The sequence below is a fragment of the Rousettus aegyptiacus genome, unplaced genomic scaffold, assembly GCF_014176215.1.
Source record: "Rousettus aegyptiacus isolate mRouAeg1 unplaced genomic scaffold, mRouAeg1.p scaffold_m13_p_6, whole genome shotgun sequence".
NCBI lineage: Eukaryota > Metazoa > Chordata > Mammalia > Chiroptera > Pteropodidae > Rousettus > Rousettus aegyptiacus.
Genome location: NW_023416309.1, coordinates 60684695 through 60702056, shown reverse-complemented (window position 1 = coordinate 60702056; position 17362 = coordinate 60684695).

The following is a 17362-nucleotide window of genomic DNA, read 5'->3' as shown; positions in this document are numbered from 1 at the left end:
CAGAGGGTGTTGTTAAGCTCTGAGATTTTTTTGCCAATCTAAGAGGTGAGAAAGAAATAAGATTTTAGTATAATTTTATTTTGCATTTATCATATTATGAATGAAATTAAACATAATTAGTGTATCATAAAGGCCATTTTATTCACTTCTCTCTTTTTCTGTCAATTGTAAGAACTCTTTTACATTAGGTAGATTAACCTTCTATTTGGGTTCCATGTTGCAAATATTCTCTCAATTTTATTTGTACATTGACTTGGTTTATGGTGTTTTTTGCCCATGCGAGAGTTTTTTTTTTCCTTAGTACTAATGCATTAAAATATTATTCTTTTTATTTATTGCATCAGAAGTTTTGAAGCATAGTTGTAAAAGCCTTCTCCACACACAGGTTACAATGGAATTATCCATTTTTTTTCTAGTCTTATATGGTTTCAGTGTCAACATTCATATCTGTGATCAATGAGTAGTCTGTTTGGGGTTGAGGTAAGGGCTGCTCATCACTCATATGACAGTGAGAAGAAATCAACCATTTTCCATGGAATTGCTAAAAATCACTGTTTTTTCAGGTTTTTTTTGAAATATAATAGACAGTGCTTGTATTTGCATTATACAATTCAATGAGTTTTTTTTCAATTATAGTTGGCATACAATAATATATTAGTTTCGGTTGTACATTATAGTGATCAGAGATCCACATAACTCAAAAAGCAGTTTTGTAGTACCCCTCCTCCCCTTACATATTTATTATATTATTAATCATTTCCCTATGCTACACTCTACATCTCTGCGTCTATTCTGCAACTATCCATTTGTACTTCTTAATCCCTTTTTTTCCATTCCCCCAACCCTCCTCCATCTAGTGGCCCTCAAAATATTCTCTGTATCTATGAGTTTATTATTGCTTTAGTTGTTGTCTATTTTGTTCTTTAGATTCCATATGTACATGAAATCATGCGCTGTCTTTCTCTATCCAACCTCTTTCATTTAGCACAATACTCTCTCGGTCCAGCAAGGCAATATCTTTTTCCATCTCCTTCCTTTTAGTCTTTTAACCTAAAATGAATTTCTTGGAGGCAGCATATGTAGGAGTTTTGTTCTCTTATCCATTCAGCCACCCTTTCTTTTGTTTGGAGCACTTAATTCTTTTCCGCTTGAGGTACTTGTTAATAAGAATGTAGTTATTACCATTCTTTATTCCTGTTTTTGATACGTGTTTTTTCTTCTTAAAGAAGAACCTCCAACATTTCCTGTAATATTGGCTTGGTGTTGATAAATTCCTTCAGCTTATTTTTGTCTGGGAAGCTCTTCATCTGTCCTTCGACTCTAAATGATAGCTTTGCTGGATAAAGTATCCTTGGTTATAGATCCTGGATTTTCATCACATGGAATATTTTATGCCAAGCCCTTCTGTCCTGCATGATTTCTTTTGATAAATCCGCTGCTAGTCTTATGGGTGCTCCCTTGCTGGGTGCTTTTCTTAGTGTTTCTTATGGGTGCTTTTCTCTCGCTGCTTTTAAGATTCTGTGTGTGTGTGTGTGTGTGTGTGTGTGTGTGTGTGTGTGTGTATTCTCTCTTTATAGCTTTGGCATTTTAATTATGATGTGTCTTGGTGTTGGTCTCTTTGGGTTCCTATTTCTTGGGACTCTCTGAACTTCCTGGGATTATGTGTGTTTATTTCCTTCACCAGATGAGGGAAGTTTTCCACTATTATTACTTCAAATATCTCTTCGACTTCTTGTTTTCCTTTAGGTACCCCTATGACATAACTATTTTTACATTTACTAGTGTCCCATAGGCTCCTTAAATTATTATTATAGTCTTGCCTTCTTTTTTCTTGCCATTCTGATTGAGTGTCCTCGGCTTCACCATCTTGTGTATCATTAGTTCAATCCTCTTCTTTATTCACTCTGTTTTCTGTTTGATGTACTCGTCATCTCAGATAATGTGTTCATTTTTGACTGGCTCTCTTTGATAATTTCCATGTCCATTTTTATGGTTTTTTTTAATCTCTTTGTCAAAATTCTCACTGAATTCATCTATTCTTCCCCTAAGTTTATTGAGCATCTTTATAACCAGTGTTTTGAACTCTGCATCTGTTAGATTGCTTGACTCCATTATTCCTGGATCTTTGTTCTGTGCTCTCATGTGGTTTCTGCTTCTTTGTCTTCCCATTTTGACTGCTTTTCTGTTTCTTTTTCTATGTACTAAGCAAAGCTCCTAAATCTCTTGGTCTTTTTTAGTGTGGGTTTATGTAGTAGGTGTTCAGTGGCACAGTCCTAAGAGGGGTTCAGTTGCACGCCAAGTTTAGCCCCAGCCTGTGCCCCTCTGGGGCCACCTGTTGATTCAGCAAACAATCCACAGATTCTGTGCTTATAGTTGCCTCAAGAAACCACAGCAGAAACCTATGTCAGCTGCCACTAGTGTGAGTCTTGGCTCTGCCCAGCAAGGAGCACGTAACTCACCGAGGTTACATTTGGAATTGTCTTGGGTGAGGCCACAAGTTAGGAGAGGGGGAGTTTCAGGGACTCCTCTTGGCAGAGTGACCTCTGCTATCCAGTTTGATGACATCTTGGCTATGGCAGTACTGCTTCAGCACACCAGGAGTGGGGAAGGCTCAATAGAGAAACAATGGATACCACCCAACACTTTTGTCCCAGAGAGATTTTGGCCTCTGGCCCTCACTCAGACAAATCAGTTGTCTCACTCTAAGTCCCTGGTGTCCCCTGCACAGCCAATCAGGTGCTGGTGCTCAGATTGAGCAGGTCCGTCACCATGAAAGTCCACTCACGGACACAGCCCCTTTAAGAGGTGTCTGCAGCTGCAGGCTGCTGCTGCTGCTGCAGCCTCTATATCCCTAGGCCACTCAGGACCAGGTAGCCTTGCGTCCTTGCCCCATCCTACAGTCTCTCATTGGAGGGTAATTTCTTATTTCTCTCTCCAGTTATAGGGCTTATTCATCTAGATCCCAGGCAATTTTCCTTGCTGTTTGCTCCATGTTTCTGTTGCAACTTTGATTTGGTCTCAAGAGGGATAATCAAAACCCCTATCATTTACACCATTTTTTCCCTTTTAAAAATCACTCTTTATAATGCCCCTCTGCCCCCGCTCCCACATCTTCAGTGGCTTTCTACTACCACTGCCATGTTATTCAGGGCCTCACGATGAGCTGACATTGAACCCCTAGGATCCTGCTGAGTCAGGCCACGCACTGTCACACACACATAAACGTTCTATCTTCCATCCACTGCTCCTGCTTTCTCAAAATTCTACTTGCCTTGAACCTCTCTCCGTGGTCCTTGGAGATCCATTTGCTCCTCTGCCTCCTTCCTGTTTCAGTAGCCCAGATATAATTCATTCCTTCAAATTCCCCTAGAATAAGGTTTTATAAACAAAGTTTAATTTAGTCCTTAAATTCTATATAAATTTTCTTTCTCAGGTCATGGGCTAGGCTACATTCCTTGGGATCCCATTCTTCTGATGTCCCAGTAAAAGTATCAACTTCTTGAGTCAACTTCTGGTTGCTGTAGAATTCTACCAACAGTCAGTGCTCAGTGGGGTGTGAGAGATGTCATGCTCAGTAGGGTGTGAGAGATGTCAGGGTGGGAATACGCTTCCAAAAGATGGACATGGCCAAGGAGAGGAGGAGAAATCTGGAGAGACAGGCAGGACTAAGCATTGAATTCTCTAGGAAAGTAAATGTTTGTATTCAGGGATTCAGTCCCTGTGACTGTGGTGAGTAAGGAGAAGAAAGATTACAAGGACAAGAAGGAAGGCATTGGTTTTGCACTTGCCCGGCTCCTCTTCTTCCATTTCTGAAGTTCCACTTCTCCAACATCAGTTCACATACCAGTTCCTCCAGGAAGGCCATCTCTAGTTGCATGGTTGACACTGTCTCCCACTCTTTCCTGCATATAATGCATCATTTTTGTCCCTGCTGTTTTCTCTCTGCTGATAGGCAGTTGCTTGTGGTGTGCCTCATGAAGTGAAGGGCAACCCCATTAAGTCAGTTGCCTAACTCCATTTGGATAGTGTCTTTTTACATGTTGAATCCCCATGCCTTTGAAGCACACAGAAGGTCATTCTATGGACCCTGCAAAGTTTTCTAAGTTTGTGGGGGAAACTGGGAGCCTGGTAACTTCTTTGGCAGGCCAGTAAGGGAGACCATTCTAATAAAGTCATCCTAGAATTTTGAAGATTCTTTATACATTCCAGATACTAGACCAGGATCATATATGTGGCTGGCAAATATTTTCTCCCTGTTTATACTTTGTCTGTTTATCCTTTCTTAAGGGTCTTTCACTAAGCTACGTTTTTAATTTTGCTGAATTTCAATTTCTCCAATTCTTTCTATGGACTACACTTCAGGTGTCAAATCTAAAATTTCTACCTGGTCCTAGATTCCAAATTTTTCTCTGAGAATTTTACTACAACCCTTGCCCCTTTCCTGAGGTGTATTCTAATTTCATGTTTTACATAAGAGTGCATGATTTATTTCAAGTTCATTTTTTATGAGGTGTGAACTGGCTATGTATAGGTATTTAGATCAAGGATATTTTGTTAATTTGTTTGTTTGCTTGCTTGCTTGCTTGCATGTTTTGCCTGTAGATGTCCATTTGATGGAGAGACATCCTATAAATTGCTTTCGCATATTTGTCAAAAGTCAGCTGTGCTTGCACATATTTGTTTGGGTTTCTTTTCTGTTCCGTTGATAAATGTGTCTCTGTCGGCATCACATGTTCTCTATCAGCTCTATAAATAAGCATCAAAACAGAGGTGGCTTTATTTTTATTGCTTGAAATTGCCATAGCAATTCTAATACCTCTGCCTATCCATATAATTTTTTAAAGATAAATATGTTTACTTTTTTAAAACACCAAAGGAAGTTCTACAACTTGCTTTTTTTCTATTTAACAGCTCATCATGAATATTTACCTCATTTAAACCCCCACAGATTCATAGTAGTATGTTGTATGGATATACCTAGCTTTGTATGGGATTTATTTAACCCAGTCCCTCTTAATGCATAACTATTATTTTGCCCCATTTTTTTTGTTATTATGATAAATAATGCTAACATCAATAATCTTATCATCATGCATATATTTGTTCAAATGTCCCAACACATTTGTTGTCTCTTGACTTTCTTTTTTTGTGGTATATGCAAAGGTAAATTTTGTTTAAACTTTATGTGGTCAAGTTCATCAATTATTTCTTTGATGGCTTCTGGGTTTTGTTTTATGCTTTTGAAGGACCTTCTTAATTCCAGTCTTATAGGATAAAAATGATTCATCCATGTTTTCTACAAGTATTTTCCTAAAGTCTATGTCCACCCATGACCTCCAAAATTTGTTAAGTCCACCAGGGAGCTCAAGTGGGGCATCTGGCCAGGCATAGATCTATACACTATGCACAATGCTTTCTGGAGTTGTGCAGTCCTGAGGATCTTGAGAGAAGGAACAGAGCTCTGGAAACTTTTCTTGAGAAATAGGTTCTCCCCTCAGTATTATGCATTCATCTAATGGCTTTCTTGCTCTGAGGGCCCACCTTGTTTCTTCATATGGGCAAAATTTAAGAAAAGGATCTAGAACCCAATTTAGGGTAAGCAATTTTTCCTGTCGTGAGCCCCACCTCATTTTGGACAGACCATTCACTAGTCTCCTGTGTATGCAATCCTGATGCTTCACCTATTGTGTACCTCTGGAGAGAACCACAGACTTGGAGCCAATGCAGCTTATATGACCTGCAGACAGTCACTCAGAACCTCCAAGCCACCACCATTTCCTGATGAATGAGTAATCTAAGTCATGACAGAATGGAGAAGTCAAGACAGAAAGCCTCGGGGTCACCACCTCTAAGCTCTCCAGTCCTGAATTGTCCACCTACTGTGTGAGTCAGCCTCTCTGAACTTGGGAGAATTCAATAAAAAGTTTCATATGCAGTGTTATTGGATTTGTAATATGTACATGTATATGTAATATACATGAGTATGTAATGAAGAACAGACATTAATTTTTTCCAGGCATCATCATCACAGTTTGCAGGACCCACTTGTGGTACCTGAGCTGTGCATGTCCCTGAAGGAGATCTCCCAGGACTCTATCAAGCACACAAAATTCACTGGGGGTGCCTCAGTCCTCATGAGCCCACTGCTTACCCTGGGGACAAGATTATCCTATATGACTTCTCCTGTGCAGTCATAAAGAAGTACTGTAAGTAGGGTAACAAGACCACTTAACCAAGACAGAAGGTACCAGCTAAGACAACCTTCTTGCAGACACTGGCTACACACTTCAACCCAGATGGCACCGATGATCCACAGAAGCCTTTTCAGTCACAGGGAGCTTGTGTCTGGTCATAAGCATGTGTATGTATTTAGTGAGTTAGGTTTTATTATTAGTGACAATGGAAATAATCCTTTATGTTATCTAGGTCATCCTTTCCTCTCTTTATTTGTCTTCCTCTTTTCCCACATATTCAACCTTCAAATTTTTTCCTATCTGACTCACAGGTGGCCTCACGAGCCATCCCTTTCTTGCAAGCTGTGTGATCCTTTTGCCCTGTCATCAAGTCAGTCCCCATATAGTCCATATGGAGAGGGATTTCCCTTTCCCCAGGTCCCTACTCAGGAGGGAGAATTCTTATGGAGTGTAAGATTTGTTTCAAGGCAGATGAACCTCACAGACTTGTAATATCCCTCAGCAGCCATCACTTTGTTCCTTGACCTTGCCACACTCATCCAATGATCTATCTCAGCAATATCTTCAAACATTAGCCCTCTTAAAGCTGACTCAGCTCAATGTCTACTGTACAGTCACCAGATTGTCCACCATCCAGAGTCACCATTTCTGGTAAGTTATGTTATTTCTGAATAATTTCAGAGCTAAGCTTTCTTGTAGGGTGCAGAAGGTGGGCAAGGTGAACCAGGTCTTAGGCTAATTTTCGAGTCTAGCTTGGAATTTATCTCTTTTCTAGAAGCTGGAGAATGAGCTGAAAGTGCTACTTGAAGATATGTTGAGATTCTTTTTCCTTTGCCACACCTGATAACATGTTCTCCTTCCATTCACAGTTGTGCTAAGACCTTATCCCTGCTCTGCCTGCCCTTTGTCCTCCTCCTGTTCCCACTTGCTAAAACACAAAGTTGGCTTGTGCTCTCTGCTGCTCTGATGCCTGTTATACTGGGAGAGGAAAGGGAAGTTTGTAGTTGACTGTTTATTTTCATTAAGGCTAAGCTAAGAAATGAGGAGTTGCTTATCTCCCCAGTCTCCATTAGAAATGAAAGCGGTCTTGAGGGACACATGGAAGCTATTCTTCACCAAGATATTCAGGGCCTTTCTGAACTTAGAAATCCAAGATTCCCAAAATATAACTCCACATTGGACATATGCAAAGTTTCTTGTCTCTCTATGTTCTGGACATGAATGGGAAAAATTGTGACCATATGTAACCTGTATAGCTTTGAGCATTCCAGCCATAGCTGTTTACATACAGCACAATATAATGATACAGAAGTGAAAGGATCAATAACTCCAGGTCCTGAGGTATTCTCTTCAGTGGATTTTCTCACTTTTTAAGTCCCTGAATTCTTTAGGGAGTTTCGTATTTGTTTTTAAAAGGCAGGATTCATAGTAACAAATGAAGGAAGCTGGATGATAGTGGGTGTGTAACATCACCATGAATCTCTTTGTGCAAGCCTTGTCTGTTCTGAGAAGTCAAAGCTGCTCTCAGTAAAAGGTGAAGCTGACATCTAAGTGGAAATTCTGGGGCTATTCTAAATTTCCTCCAAATTCAGCAACAAGAGGGGAAAACACTTTTCTTTGTGAATAAATTGTAAATATTAGGGAAGAATCAGTGCCACTATTTATAAGAAACAAAGATGATCCTCTTCAGAGGATGTGTAACATAAGAGACAATTAATTTTCAAAAGTTGTATGGAAACTCTTTGAGAGAAATTTTGCTTATAGTAGGGGATGGAGAAGGACTTTCTGACTGATCGAAGGGAACCCCTACTCCCCAACCCTCCCTATCCACCCTGGTCCCTAAGACAGAGCCTAGAACAGGTGTAAGGTGGTTTGATGGACCATCCATTCTTGGTTCTGGCTGGTGACAATGTCCTGAGCAGCATGGGAGTGGGTTGACTCAAACATAGTCACTCATCATGGAACTGCAATTTCCTTGGTATTCCTAACCCTGCTTGTGTGGAACATTCAGCCTCTCAGAGTCTGTGAAGGTGGCAGGATTCAGCCCTCAGCCCTGCCCTTGCTCAGGGAATTGGGGAACCCTGAAATTATAGGAAGATGTGATGTTAGGCTCTGCCTGAGCCTTAGGTTACTCCTTGAGTGGACTTCTTTTCCTTGCATTAACTCCTCACTTAAGCTCCACCATCTTCTCCAGGATCTGGGCAATGTGTGGCTTGTTCATCTGGTTTCAATGTACCCTTTGCCTACAGAGGTAACTCTGATTTCTAGTGGCCCTGGGATATGCATGGTGGCTTTGTGCCATGGGTATTTATGTCTCTTCTCTCTCTTCAGTGCATGAAAGCAGTGAAACCAATGCCTCCTCCTATTTTTAAGGCACTCGTCATGGAAGTGGGGACAGAAATTGCTAATTGCCTATCCTAAACAGGGGGCCATCTCCCCAGGGAGAGTGGTGTCAAATTTTGTATCCATTATTTCATTCTATGCTGCCATTGATCTCCTCAGGGCCTCTTTCTCCTAGGTCCATGATAGATTCTTGTCCTGTTTTCTGTTCTCCTGAGTCTAAGGTACCTCTGCCAGTCTATGAGTACAATTAAAGGAGGACATTCTCACAATCTGCCCTTCTTTATCCATGCCATCAGAAGCAGATCAATTTTTGAGATCCTGAGAGAGTGTGGGGTCATGTAGGAAAATAGCATCTGAAGGAACAGTTGGGTCTAATTATGGAATATGGTCTGGCATGTGAGTATTCATGAGGAGAAAGCGATGCTGAAAGGGTCTCATGGACAATGTAGGAACCAGTTTCAAAGAGATCTCTGATGGAAGAAAGGCACCCAGAGGAAGACAGATTCTGAGGAGTATCAGAGGGTACATACATGGTGCAGGTGAAATAGACTCCTGTGATCTGGATGTTGTTACACTTCATGTTGTCCCAGAGGTCTCTTAAACTATTCTCATTTTTAAGTTCTTTTTCTTTTTGTTGTTCTGATTTTGTATATTCTGCTACCTTGTCATCAAGGTCACTATTCGATCTTCTGCTTCGTTCCAATTACTGTTGAATCTTTCTAGTGTATTCTTCTTTTCAGTTATTATAGTCTTCATTTCTGTTTGGTTCTTCTTTTATGGTTTCTATGTCCTTTTTTATGCTTACTATCTCTCTGTTGAGGTTCTTATTGTGTTCATCCATTTTCCCCCTACATTTATTGAACATCCTTATAAGCATTATTTTGAACTCTGTCCATGGTAGGTTGCTTGCCTCCATTTTATTTAGCTTATTTACTGGAGTTTTCTCCTATTGTTTAATTTGTGACTTGTTTTCTTATTTTATCAGCCTCTCTGTGTTCGTTTCTATGTGTCAGGAATATTTCTTTTGTCTCTCGGCCTTGGCCATATGGCCTCATATGGAAGGTGTCCTATGTGGCCCAGTGGTACACTCTCTCTTATCTTCTATGCCAGGGGCTCTGGACATGATCTTTGTGTGGGTTGTATGTGGTCTTCTGTTTTAGCAGAGCCTTTATTTGTTTTAGTACATCAGTCTAATTGTGGGAATTAGCTGCACCCACAGGGTAAGAGTTGCTGTGTTGGAGCTAACCCTATTGACTGGGATTTGCCCTAGCAGGCTTGTGTACTTGTTGCAAGCACCCTTTGTGGGTACTGTGTATGGGGTAGTCAGGAATTGCTCTGTTGTGGTCTAGTGCCAACCTCCTGGTACATTGGTTTTGTGGCCCCTTGGGAGAGGATCCCCAGTAAGCGAAGGTCAGCTGCTGCCTTTGATTGCTCAGGGATACATGTGGGAGCTGCAAAGTGATCCACAGCTTGTTGTTGCCTAGGCTGGATCTATAGGTAAGTAGAAGAGACAATGCTGTAGGCAGCGGTTAGGTTATCCCCTGTCCCTGACCTAGGGCAGTTTAGCAGAGGGACCAGTGCTCCTCAAGGCCTGACACTGCCTTTCAGCTGCCTGTAAGTTTCTAAAACTGGAAGAGCCTCTGGGTGATATGCTTTTTGGGACCCCAGGAGTATCCTGGATCTATTCAGTAAATTCTCCCCTGTCTCTTAGTGTCAGTTTATATGCCAGCACTGTCTCTGTGGCTCTCTGTACAATTTTCAGATTGTAGCAAGGTCAGTTGCTGCTGCCCTTGGTCCTATAAACACCCAAGCTCTGTTTAAGAATTTCTGAAGCTCGTGGGCATAAGTTTGTGGCCTGCCACTGAATGCTTCTTCCAGATATATGGGCTTTGTGTGGGCCCCATGAACTGAGTACTGTTGCTTACTGTTGAATTCATGACCCAAGGAAAGCATAGGATGGAACTGGGTTGTCTGCGAGCAGGCTTGCCACAGTTAATTTGTGGGTTAGGTGGCACTGACTTTGTTGTGAGGAACACACTTCTGCTCCTACTCTTATTTTGCTTTCCTTCTGCTCCCCAGGGGACCACATGGGCTCCACACATATAAGAGTACAATAGTGATATTCAGCCACACATGCATGATACAAGAAGCTGATATATGTTTACATATTTTAGGACCAGGTGCTCTACTAAGGTGATATTCTAAATTCAGGGTCCTATTCCTAGCTGCAAGCCTGGATCACAGCCAGATCTGAGACCCACAGAAAGTATGGCCTACCTCACTGCAGGAATACTGGACCAGCCAGCGTTTTCCAACTCCTCTCTCGAGGCTGCCATGGTGAAGGCAATCCCAACACAGCTAGAGGGAAACTGAGAAATCCTCCTTAGCCATAGCTGGTCCTTGTGAACAAGGAAGGAAAATGACTTCCCTGAGGCCTCCTAGTGAGACCATAACAGTCAAGGCTCCTGTCTCATCACAAAGCCCAGTTCTCCATAACAAGCTTCCAATTCTATCCCCAGCCACACCGTTCCCATCCTAAGGTCCTCCTTTTGGAAGGGAGTTGGCACCAATGACACTATGTTGATCTTGCTCTTGGGTCCATGACAGGTATTCAATTTAAGAGTGTGCCTGTCAGTGTGAGTGAGGCATTGCAGATCCTTTGGGGCTAGGGCTACATGAGAGACTACCTGTACAATTGCATACTGCATGATGCCCACATCCTGTTCATCTTTGAGGTGTGTGCATGTCCTGCTGTCAGCTCTACCTACCTCTGCTGTGGCCCCCTGAGCCTCTTGGTACTAGGCCCAGGCTGGCTTGTGTGTTTTCTTATTTGAGCTTCCTCACAACACTGTCTAGACATTATTCTGCAGACAAGGAGTCTGAGGCTGAGAGGCCAAGCAGCTCACTCAGGGACCCACTCCCAAGGGCCCTTTCTGCCAAGCCCACCACCTGGCGACATGCTACAGGTCTGCCAAGTTGCTTCTTCTGGCTATGATGGGACAAACAAAGGTCTCTTCATAGGAAGCCTGGGTTCAGCCTTGAATGCTCCCTTTGGGCCTGGGTTTTCTCAATATATTGACTCAGCTGACACTTCTCACTCTCTAGTTGCTGTCCACCATGAGTTCACAAGCCTAAAGAGTCAGTTCATTGAATGTGTGCTGCAAGGAAACTTTGGCTGGAAAGAAAGGAGCTGGAGCCAAAAACACCTCAGACACCATCCCAGAACCTTTGGGGGTGCTAGTGGTCTTGACTGCATAGCCTGACTGACCCAGGAGGAAACCCGAATGCCAGGGAGTGAGGAACAATGGTGTGCCTCTCCTGTGGGGGCTGGAGTCTCATGAAACAAGTGCATTTGGCTCTTGGGGGTAGAAAGGATTTTGACCAGGCCTAGGGGAGGGCAGTTTGGGCCAAGGGCAGGGAACTAAAACATGTCAGACCCAGACAGAACCTTACCCGCCAAGTGAATAGGAATAGGATAAACAAATCTTTGTGGGAGTAGTGGCTAATCCTGCTGGGTGGGACTGAGGCCGGTGGTGGAGCATGTGAGGGATGGATGGAAAGGGAGACAAGTAGTCAGATTGGAAAGGACCTTGGATCTTACTGTGAGGGCAATGGAAGCTATAAAATGTCACAGCTTTGCTTGCAGTGGGTTTTATACTAAAGGTGAGCAGGCAGTGGCATGGCCAAGTCACATATTCAGTAGTGGGGCTGTCTTGGACTTCCATACTACTGGGCACAAGGAACCAATGAAATTCTCCAGATGTATATTCCCCTGACAGGCCTGCAACATGCCGGCTGCATCTTGACTGCAAGGATCAAGTAGGTGCCATTTCCACTCTCTGTTCCCTGAGTCCCACCTGGAGTGGCAAGAGTGAGGCAGTGCAGCCTTGCAGAGCTAAGCTTATTTTATGGCTTGCTGGAGGGAAGGAAGTAGGCAGGAGCCTAGGCTAGTAACTATGGGGCCTCGAAGGCGGAGCTCCAGACCTTGGCCTTCACCTGAGGGTGATAGTGTGGCAGGGTGACCCTGCCTGACCATTTCCATCTTGAACAAGTTAGTTCCTGACTGCACACCCCCATCTTTTCCCAGGATTCTCCAGCGGACGCAGCAGTCCGAAAATCAGCTTAAACAATTAAGCCGGTTTCCTTATAGTTTGGCAACCAATCAATGTTCGCCTTATGTTCTCCTTCCTTATATTCTATAGCTGTGTAGGAATGAAGAAGTACAAGATTGTATAAAACTGCCCATCATGTTACAATCGGGGCTCAGCCTTTGGATAAGAATCCACTGAGCCAGTGCAGGCATCAATAAATGCTGCTTCCTACTTATAGCCTCGGTATCCTGTCTCTCTGTTCAAGAATCCTGCAACAATAGGAGGGGCCAGCTGCTCAGGGAAGCCCTCATCACCCTGTCCTTGTGATCGTTTCCCTGGAAACACCTGTTTCCTATGCTATAGGGGAACTGTATTTTCAGAACCTATGGGAATAAAAGGTGCCCCTTAAACAGGTGCTGGGCTCCAAGGCCAATATAAGACTAATTTCTTTCTTCTCTCCTTCCCTTGCTCTCTTCTCCCTTTGACTCCTATCCTGGGGCCAGAGCAGTTAGAAATCACTGCTGGAGCCCAAAGACGAGTTGCTCAGAGCAATTTCAGACTACTTAAAGGGAAAGCACAACTTAGATGCTGGTTGTAACTCAGCTCCTCCTGGAGGTAGCACTTGTGTAGCTCCACCTCAGAGGAGACTGGCTGCTCTCTGACAGGCTGGAAGGGTTCAGCCTCAGAAGGTGTTCAGCATGCCCAGGCTGGGGGAGGGACACATTGGGCCTGGATTGGTCTTTTATGGTTTGCACAGTCAGGAATGGGTGCCCTAGATCTCTGGGGTACAGAAAGGGAGGGGGTTGTGTTGCTGTACTGTGAAAGAAATAGCAGGGCCTAGGGTCATGGGACCCTGGGCTTTTTGTAATGACTTAAAACAGAGCAACGTGACTACTATCCTTGATACTGGTGGTTGGAGGCTTTGGAACTCCCTGGGCTGAATCATGGACCTGGGGCTGACAGAGAAGCTTGGAGCTGTACATCCCAGTGTTGCAGTGTGAGTGAGCCCAGCAGGTGTAGCCTGTTGGATATCTCCTTTCCAGAAGGGATGTGACCAGGGGCATTGGGGAAGATGAAGTGGTTAGGTCCGAGGGACAGCCAATGTCCTTTTAATGTAGGAAGGAGGCAAGAGAATTAAAAATGTTAATCAAAACACAATCATACTGCAATATGCTGATCAGCCCTGAAATCAGACCAGAATACCTTCAGAACTAAGGAATATTTCTGCTGAGATTACTAACAATCCATTCTCCTCACCTGTGAAGGGGAAATAGAAACCAAGAGTCATTCTCTATGGCTAAAACCATGGGGAACTTAAGGATTAAAGGCTAGGAACTGCCAGCAGGCCTTTCACTCTACACATTCTTACCTTTTCATGCTATGTACTCTTCCTTTTCCTCACTGTATGTTCATATCAAAGAAAATGGGAACTAAAGATTGACATATAAACTGAATTCCCTGAACACTAAGGGTCCTTTTCAGTGCCTTTACTCTGCCACTCACTATCTCTCTCACTGTCTTTCTCACTCTCGGCCTCCACCCTTTGTGGAATGTTACCCCTTTTCTAATAAAATTTCCTGTTGACTCTAATTTTGGCATGTGTGTTGAATTCTTTCTTCACTCTCAGCCAAAGGATCCTTTTCTTCTCTTGGTACAGGGCTTGGTTTCCCCATCACTTGGGGAAATTTTCCCTTTCCTGCATCACTTTGTTTCCACCCTGTTATGACGAACAGCCCAGCATGGTATCAGGACCTGGGCCCTAGGGCCCCTGTCATGCCTTGTGCCAGTGAGACAGGATGGGAATCATGAGTAGGAGGTCCTAAGCTGAATCCTTTCTTCTGGCCTACCAGGAGAGTGCTAGCAAGCTTGAGGAGAATGTTAATTACTTTGACCGCACTGTAGTGACATTGCTGCTACACTTTGGCAAGTTACCCAGGCCCCTGCCAGACCCTGGGGATACCAGGCCCTCCAATGTAGAGATCAGAGAAATGGGACAAGCATCTATGAGATAATGTTTTACCAAGTGTCTACTTTTGGGACCAGGCCTAGAAAGAAATCTTAGTCACCATGGAGGGACGGGATGGGGAGGTAGAGCTGGCTGTGTCTGCCTGTTCCAGGGGCTGGCTACTCCGCTAGCTGGGTAGGAGCCTGTGCTGGATGATCACCTTCCAGGGGAAGAGATGCTCCCTGTATTCAGAAGGGGCAGCCCCACTGGAGCCTGAATCTCAGGACCTAATCTATGAAGCTTTTGCTGCCGAAGGTGTATTAAGCGCCAGCCTCTGGTCTCAGCCGGCTCCTAGGACCTGGTCTTGTCTTGACTCCTGCCCAAATCTAGACAGAGTGAAGGGAAAACAGAAGGTGTTCAAGAGCCAACATCCCACAGCCCATAGGGAAAGGTAATATTAGCCCATCCTCCCAAGAAATAAAGTGAGGCTTGGAGATAGGTGAAGATGTGCCTGATGATAGACCGTATGTATGTGTGTGTGTGGGGGGGTCCCAGGTAATGGGCCTCCACCCTGGGCCTCTGTTCCCAGACCATCATGGAGGAGCAGGTGGTCTTGAAATGGATGGCTGACATCCTCATCTACCTGCATGGCATGATGGCTGTGCTGTCTTGGGCCAGCCACTCCATTTGAGCATAGCTTCTGCCTCCCCATCCCACCCCTCCATGACCCATGAAGTGAGCCCGCCTTGCCCTGCCCATCCCCCCACAGATAGGCAGCCTCCAGCTGTTTTTATCCTACTGCACTTTAATGAGGCCTGGTGGTTGGGGGAATGGGTCATTGGGTGGCATGGCTCAGTTAGGGAGTCTTAGGTGAGAGAGCTGGGCAAGTCAAGAAGAGCTTGGCGCCCACTTGTGTTTCCAGAGTGGGTGAAGCGCAGGGTCCATGCAGCAGCTGACTAGAGGTTGGCAAGTTTGCTGAATTGTGGCTGTGGCCTCCAGTGAGTACTGCCAACTGTGATGGTAGGGTCTGTGATGCTCAGGACACTCCCTTTTGTCTTCCTACCTGACAGAAGAGGGTGGGTGAGTGATGGGGTCCCAAACTCAGCATTCTCACCCTGTCTGCCCTCCTCACCCTTCTGGAGGTGGTAGGTGCAGTCACTGAGTGCCTGCTGTATTTGGTCTTTATGTGCATTGTCCCACAGTAGCCCATGGCCACAGGAATTGATGTTTCTCTTACAGAGGAGAAAACTGAGGCTCAGAGATATTGAGTAACTTTCCCTTGGGACAGAGGTAGTTTGGCTCAGGCCTGGAATTAGAACCTAAGACTATGTGACCCCTGACCCAGGCATCTTGACCCCAACCAAGCTGCCCAGTAGTTCTTTAAAGCTCAGAGGTCAGACATAAGGGAGGGGATGCCCCATGGCCCAGAATCCCAGGGTTCTCTCCGACTTCTGTTCTGGTAGGTTCCTTTGGACAACATCTTTTGTGTGAAAGCTTTTTCCTAGAATCTCTTCACCTTATCTCAGCTGGACAAGTGTGAGTAGGGTAGCTTGGGGGAGGGAGGAGAAAGTCTGATTCAAGGCAACTGATGGTGGGCTGTTTCTCGACCCTGTCAGGCTCCCAGGGCCTGTTGATTACTCAGATTTCTGCCTCGAGTGAGGGTTGGGTAAGATCATACTGATCTACAGCAAGGCCTGCTAGGGAGGAGCATGTATCTACAGATGAGAGCTCTGTCAGATTCCCTGTGCAAGCACTGCTGGCATCTGCCAAGGGAAGGTTCATGAAGGAGGCATTTTACCTGTCTTTAAACCCTTGCATTGCAGTGAAAATGAAGCTTCTTTCTGGCAGATGCTGAGTCTGTAGCCCTAGACCATATGTAGGCTTTGCTTGTGCTGCTTAGTTTGTCTGGAATGTTCTTCTTCTTCCATAGCCATATGGCTTTATCTTAGAATGGCCTTATAGTCCTGCTGCCTTTAAGGCTTTGTGTCTTGTGTCCCCTGCAGAGCCCAGACCTATTGCCAGGAGATAGTGGTGAAGGGCACCTGGGTGCTGGCCTGGCTGTTAATATACTGTACTATTGCCACAAGATCTGGAGTTTTTAGGGATTAATAGGATAAGCCCTTTGTTATTCAGCCCAGGATCACTTCCTAGAGGTTTGTAGGAGTGGTGGGGTCACCTACAGGCTGACTTAATTGGAAAAAAGTGCTCCAGCACTATTTCTATTATCACATTGCAGAAAGATCATCTAAATGTTTTTTTTCCCCTCCAAGATTCTCCAGAAAATCCAGACAAACAGATCAAGAAAATGTCCCAGCAGGTACTAGAGAGGTGAACATATATCTATGTCCACCTTCTGGACTGGATGTCCTGAAGCAGAGGGTGGTATATATTGCTGCTGCCAGCTCCCAGGCCATAGCCCATTGCTGGACAACTCTTTTTTTTCTAGAAGGTATAGAACTTGGAGTTATTCCAACCTGAGCTATTTCTTTCCAGTCTTCACCTGAAGGTCTTTCTCCTGGCCTAAAGGAACTTAAGCTAGACTTTGACCTGTGGGCACTGCTGCCTGACATGATCCCAGGTTAAGAACAGAGATGTAGAGGGAATGGAATTGCTGAGACCAGTGATCTGAGGATATGCTGCTAGCTTAGGAGACTCCACCACAGAAACTGGAATTTGTGCTGCTGCCTTCATGGCATGATACTATGGGATCTTTTTCAGGCATGGTTAGCCTTTTCTATTAGACCACGCATTCTCCAAGAAACACTTTGAAAGCTGTGTACATGTCATTC